We start from the raw sequence: 7,098 nt of genomic DNA on the forward strand, positions 1-7,098 counted from the left end.
CAAGTTTTGGTTATCGAATATTGATTTTTAGGGGGCTTTAGTGCCATGGACATGAGGTGGAACCTTAAGATTTTGCATGAAAGGAGGACTAGCAGCCGCGTACCACGGTAGAATGTGAAAAGTGTTCAAATATAATAAACACCTGAGAAATCCGTCCGTTTTCGTCATTTGTTATCGAATCGACTTAAAGCCAGGTCGTCACATTGGCCGCTTTCCTCTCTGAGACGGTTACATTTATCGTCTGCAAAGCTACGTTGCGTGCTGCGGTATGCGGAGACACTAAAAGCACCATAGTAGAACACAGAAGAAGCTTCTAAGTTGAAGCAATAGCCAGTAGTACAATTCAAGTTTTAGTTGTCGATTATTCACTTTTTAGCCGGCTTTGGTGGCTTGGACATGACCTAGGACCTTAAGATTTTGCATGAAAGGAGGAATAGCAGCCCCGTTGCACGGGAGAATGTGAAAAGTAAAAACCTGAGAAATCAGTCCATTTTCGTCATTTGTTATCGAATCGACTTAAAGCCAGATCGTCACATTGGCCGCTTTTCTCTCTGAGACGGTTACATTTATCGTCTGCAAAGCTATGTCCCGTGCTGCGGTATGCGGAGACTCTAAAAGCATCATAGTAGAACACAGAAGAAGCTTCTAAGTTGAAGGAATCGCCAGTAAGAAGCAGTACAATTCAAGTTTTGGTTATCGATTATTGATTTTTAGCCGACTTTGGTGCCTTGGACATGAGGTAGAATCCTTAAGATTTTGCATGAAAGGAGGACTAGCAGCCGCGTTGCACGGGAGAATGAGAAAAGGTTTCATGTGTAGTAAAAACCTGAGAAATCCGTCCGTTTTCGTCATTTGTTATCGAATCGACTTAAAGCCAGATCGTCACATTGGCCGCTTTTCTCTCTGAGACGGTTACATTTATCGTCTGCAAAGCTATGTCGCGTGCTGCGGTATGCGGAAACTCTAAAAGCACCATAGTAGAACACATAAGAAGCTTCTAAGCTGAAGCAATAGTCAGTAAGAAGCAGTACAAATCAAGTTTTGGTTATCGATTATTGATTTTTAGCCGGCTTTGGTGGCTTGGACATGACCTACGACGTTAAGATTTTGCCTGAAAGGAGGATTAGAAGCCGCGTTGCACGGGAGAATATGAAAAGGGTTCATATGTAGTAAAAACCTGAGAAATCCGTCCGTTTTCGTCATTTGTTATCGAATCGACTTAAAGCCAGATCGTCACATTGGCCGCTTTTCTCTCTGAGACGGTTACATATTTCGTCTGCAAAGCTATGTCGCGTGCTGCGGTATGCGGAGACACTAAAAGCACCATAGTAGAACACAGAAGAATCTTCTAAGTTGAAGCAATAGCCAGTAAGAAGCAGTACAATTCAAGTTTTGGTTATCGATTATTGATTTTTAGGGGGCTTTGGTGCCTTGGACATGAGGTAGAACGTTAAGATTTTGCATGAAAGGTGGACTAGCAGCCGCGTGGAACGGGAGAATGTGAAAAGTAAAAACCAGAGAAATCAGTCCGTTTTCGTCATTTGTTATCGAATCGACTTAAAGCCAGATCGTCACATTGGCCGCTCTTCTCTCTGAGACGGTTACATTTTTCGTCTGCAAAGCTATGTCGCGTGCTGCGGTATGCGGAGACTCTAAAAGCACCATAGTAGAACACAGAAGAATCTTCTAAGTTGAAGCAATAGCCAGTAAGAGTCAGTACAATTCAAGTTTCTGTTATCGATTATTGATTTTTAGGGGGCTTTGGTGCCTTGGACATGAGGTAGAACGTTAAGATTTCGCATGAAAGGAGGACTAGCAGCCGCGTGGAACGGGAGAATGTGAAAAGTAAAAACCAGAGAAATCAGTCCGTTTTCGTCATTTGTTATCGAATCGACTTAAAGCCAGATCGTCACATTGGCCGCTCTTCTCTCTGAGACGGTTACATTTTTCGTCTGCAAAGCTATGTCGCGTGCTGCGGTATGCGGAGACACTAAAAGCACCATAGTAGAACACAGAAGAATCTTCTAAGTTGAAGCAATAGCCAGTAAGAAGCAGTACAATTCAAGTTTTGGTTATCGATTATTGATTCTTAGGGGGCTTTGGTGCCTTGGACATGAGGTAGAACGTTAAGATTTTGCATGAAAGGAGGACTAGCAGCCGCGTGGAACGGGAGAATGTGAAAAGTAAAAACCAGAGAAATCAGTCCGTTTTCGTCATTTGTTATCGAATCGACTTAAAGCCAGATCGTCACATTGGCCGCTCTTCTCTCTGAGACGGTTACATTTTTCGTCTGCAAAGCTATGTCGCGTGCTGCGGTATGCGGAGACACTAAAAGCACCATAGTAGAACACAGAAGAATCTTCTAAGTTGAAGCAATAGCCAGTAAGAGTCAGTACAATTCAAGTTTCTGTTATCGATTATTGATTTTTAGGGGGCTTTGGTGCCTTGGACATGAGGTAGAACGTTAAGATTTTGCATGAAAGGAGGACTAGCAGCCGCGTGGAACGGGAGAATGTGAAAAGTAAAAACCAGAGAAATCAGTCCGTTTTCGTCATTTGTTATCGAATCGACTTAAAGCCAGATCGTCACATTGGCCGCTCTTCTCTCTGAGACGGTTACATTTTTCGTCTGCAAAGCTATGTCCCGTGCTGCGGTATGCGGAGACTCTAAAAGCACCATAGTTGAACACAGAAGAAGCTTCTAAGTTGAAGTAATAGCCAGTAAGAAGTAGTACAATTCAAGTTTTAGTTGTCGATTACTCACTTTTTAGCCGGCTTTGGTGGCTTGGACATGACCTAGGACCTTAAGATTTTACATGAAAGGAGGACTTGCAGCCGTGTTGCACGGGAGAATGTGAAAAGTGTTCATATGTAGTAAAAACCTGAGAAATCCGTCCGTTTTCGTCATTTGTTACCGAATCGACTTAAAGCCAGATCGTCACATTGGCCGCTTTTCTCTCTGAGACGGATACATTTTTCGTCTTCAAAGCTATGTCGCGTGCTGCGGTATGCGGAGACACTAAAAGCACTATAGTAGAACACAGAAGAAGCTTCTAAGTTGAAGCAATAGCCAGTAAGAAGCAGTACAATTCAAGTTTTGGTTATCGAAAATTGATTTTTAGCCGGCTTTGGTGCCATGGACATGAGGTGGAACCTTAAGATTATGCATGAAAGGAGGACTAGCAGCCGCGTTGCACGGGAGAATGTGAAAAGGGTTCATATCTAGTAAAAACCTGAGAAATCCGTCCGTTTTCGTCATTTGTTATCGAATCGACTTAAAGCCAGATCGTCACATTGGCCGCTTTTGTCTCTGAGACGGTTACATTTATCGTCTGCAAAGCTATGTCGCGTGCTGCGGTATGCGGAGATTCTAAAAGCACCATAGCAGAACACAGAAGAAGCTTCTAATTTGAAGCAATAGCCAGTAAGAAGCCGTACAATTCAAGTTTTGGTTATCGAAAATTGATTTTTAGCCGGCTTTGGTGCCATGGACATGAGGTGGAAACTTAAGATTATGCATGAAAGGAGGACTAGCAGCCGCGTTGCACGGGAGAATGTGAAAAGGGTTCATATCTAGTAAAAACCTGAGAAATCCATCCGTTTTCGTCATTTGTTATCGAATCGACTTAAAGCCAGATCGTCACATTGGCCGCTTTTGTCTCTGAGACGGTTACATTTATCGTCTGCAAAGCTATGTCGCGTGCTGCGGTATGCGGAGACACTAAAAGCACTATAGTAGAACACAGAAGAAGCTTCTAAGTTGAAGCAATAGCCAGTAAGAAGCAGTACAATTCAAGTTTTGGTTATCGATTATTGATTTTTGGCCGGCTTTGGTGCCTTGGACATAAGGTGGAATCTTAAGATTTTGCATGAAAGGAGGACTAGCAGCCCCGTTGCACGGGAGAATGTGAAAAGGGTTCATATGTAGTAAAAACCTGAGAAATCCGTCCGTTATCGTCATTTGTTATCGAATCGACTTAAAGCCAGATCGTCACATTGGCCGCTTTTCTCTCTGAGACCATTCCATTTATCGTTTGCAAAGCTATGTCGCGTGCTGCGGTATGCAGAGACACTAAATGCACCATAGTAGAACACAGAAGAAGCTTCTAAGTTAAAGTAATAACCAGTAAGAAGTAGTACAATTCAAGTTTTAATGGTCGATTACTCACTTTTTAGCCGGCTTTGGTGGCTTGGACATGACCTAGGACCTTAAGATTTTGCATGAAAGGATGACTAGAAGCCGCGTTGCACGGGAGAATGTGATAAAGGGTTCATATGTAGTAAAAACATGAGAAATCCGTCCGTTATCGTCTTTTGTTATCGAATCGACTTAAAGCCAGATCGTCACATTGGCCGCTTTTCTCTCTGAGACGGTTACATTTTTCGTCTGCAAAGCTATGTCGCGTGCTGCGGTATGCGGAGACACTAAAAGCACCATAGTAGATCACAGAAGAAGCTTCTAAGTTGAAGCAATAGCCAGTAAGAAGCAGTACAATTCAAGTTTTGTTTATCGATTATTGATTTTTAGCCGGCCTTGGTGCTTTGGACATAAAGTGGAACCTTAAGATTCTGCATGAAAGGAGGACTATTAGCCCCGTTGCACGGGAGAATGTGAAAAGTAAAAACCTGAGAAATCAGTCCGTTTTCGTCATATGTTATCGAATCGACTTAAAGCCAGATCGTCACATTGGCCGCTTTTCTCTCTGAGACGGATACATTTATAGCCTGCAAAGCTATGTCGCGTGCTGCGGTATGCGTAAACTCTAAAAGCACCATAGTAGAACACATAAGAAGCTTCTAAGTTGAAGCAATAGTCAGTAAGAAGCATTACAGTTCAAGTTTTGGTTATCGATTATTGATTTTTAGCCGGCTTTGGTGGCTTGGACATGACCTAGGACGTTAAGATTTTGCATGAAAGGAGGACTAGCAGCCCCGTTGCACGGGAGAATGTGAAAAGGGTTCATATGTAGTAAAAACCTGAAAAATCCGTCCGTTTTCGTCATTTGTTATCGAATCGACTTAAAGCCAGATCGTCACATTGGCCGCTTTTCTCTCTGAGACGGTTACATTTATCGTCTGCAAAGCTACGTCGCGTGCTGCGGTATGCGGTGACACTAAAAGCACCATAGTAGAACACAGAAGAAGTTTCTAAGTTGAAGTAATAGCCAGTAAGAAGTAGTACAACTCAAGTTTTAGTTGTCGATTATTCACTTTTTAGCCGGGTTTGGTGGCTTGGACATGACCTAAGACCTTAAGATTTTGCATGAAAGGAGGACTAGCAGCCGCGTTGCACGGGAGAATGTGAAAAGTTTTGATATGTAGTAAAACCTGAGAAATCCGTCCGTTTTCGTCATTTGTTATCGAATCGACTTAAAGCCAGATCGTCACATTGGCCGCTTTTCTCTCTGAGACGGTTACATTTATCGTCTGCAAAGCTACGTTGCGTGCTGCGGTATGCGGAGACACTAAAAGCACCATAGTAGAACACAGAAGAAGCTTCTAAGTTGAAGCAATTGCCAGTAAGAAGTAGTACAATAGAAGTTTTAGTTGTCGATTATTCACTTTTTAGCCGGCTTTGGTGGTTTGGACATGACCTAGGACCTTAAGATTTTGCATGAAAAGAGGACTAGCAGCCGCGTTGCAAGGGAGAATGTGAAAAGTGTTCATATGTAGTAAAAACCTGAGAAATCCGTCTGTTTTCGTAATTTGTTATCGAATCGACTTAAAGCCAGATCGTCACATTGGCCGCTTTTCTCTCTGAGACGGTTACATTTTTCGTCTGCAAAGCTATGTCGCGTGCTGCGGTATGCGGAGACCCCAAATGCACCATAGTAGAACACAGAAGAATCTTCTAAGTTGAAGCAATAGCCAGTAAGAAGCAGTACAATTCAAGTTTTGGAATTGATTATTAATTTTTTGCCGGCTTTGGTGTCTTGGACATAAGGTGGAATCTTAAGATTTTGCATGAAAGGAGGACTAGCAGCCACGTTGCACGGGAGAATGTAAAAAGGGTTCATATGTAGTAAAAACCTGAGAAATCAGTCCGTTTTCGTCATTTGTTATCGAATCGACTTAAAGCCAGATCGTCACATTGGCCGCTTTTCTCTCTGAGACGGTTACATTTATCGTCTGCAAAGCTATGTCGCATGCTGCGGTATGCGGAGACACTAAAAGCACCATAGTAGAACACAGAAAAATCTTCTAAGTTGAAGCAATAGCCAGTAAGAAGCAGTACAATTTAAAATTTGGTTATCCATTATCGATTTTTAGCCGACTTTGGTGCCTTGGACATGAGGTGGAACATTAAGATTTTGCATGAAAGGAGGACTAGCAGCCGCGTTGCACGGCAGAATGTGAAAAGTGTTCATATGTAGTAAAAACCTGAGAAATCCGTCCGTTTTCGTCATTTGTTATCGAATCGACTTAAAGCCAGATCGTCACATTGGCCGCTTTTCTCTCTGAGACGGTTACATTTATAGTCTGCAAAGCTATGTCGCGTGCTGCGGTATGCGGAAACACTAAAAGCACCATAGTAGAACACAGAAGAAGCTTCTAAGTTGAAGTAATAGCCAGTAAGAAGTAGTACAATTCAAGTTTTAGTTGTCAAGTATTCACTTTTTAGCCGGCTTTGGTGGCTTGGACATGACCTAGGAACATAAGATTTTGCATGAAAGGAGGACTAGCAGCCGCGTTGCACGGGAGAATGTGAAAAGTGTTCATATATAGTAAACACCTGAGAAATCCGTCCGTTTTCGTCATTTGTTATCGAATCGACTTAAAGCCAGATCGTCACATTGGCCGCTTTTCTCTCTGAGACGGTTACATTTATCGTCTGCATAGCTATGTCTCGTGCTGCGGTATGCGGAGACACTAAAAGCACCATATTAGAACACAGATGAAGCTTTTAAGTTGAAGGAATAGCCAGTAAGAAGCAGTACAATTCAAGTTTTTGTTATCGATAATTGATTTTAGGCGGCTTTGTTGCCTTGGACATGAGGTGGAACATTAAGATTTTGCATGAAAGGAGGACTAGCAGCCGCGTTGCACGGGAGAATGTGAAAAGTGTTCATATGTAGTAAAAACCTGAGAAATCCGTCTG

The sequence above is a fragment of the Schistocerca gregaria genome, unplaced genomic scaffold (genome assembly GCF_023897955.1).
Source record: "Schistocerca gregaria isolate iqSchGreg1 unplaced genomic scaffold, iqSchGreg1.2 ptg000229l, whole genome shotgun sequence".
Classification (NCBI taxonomy): Eukaryota; Metazoa; Arthropoda; class Insecta; order Orthoptera; family Acrididae; genus Schistocerca; species Schistocerca gregaria.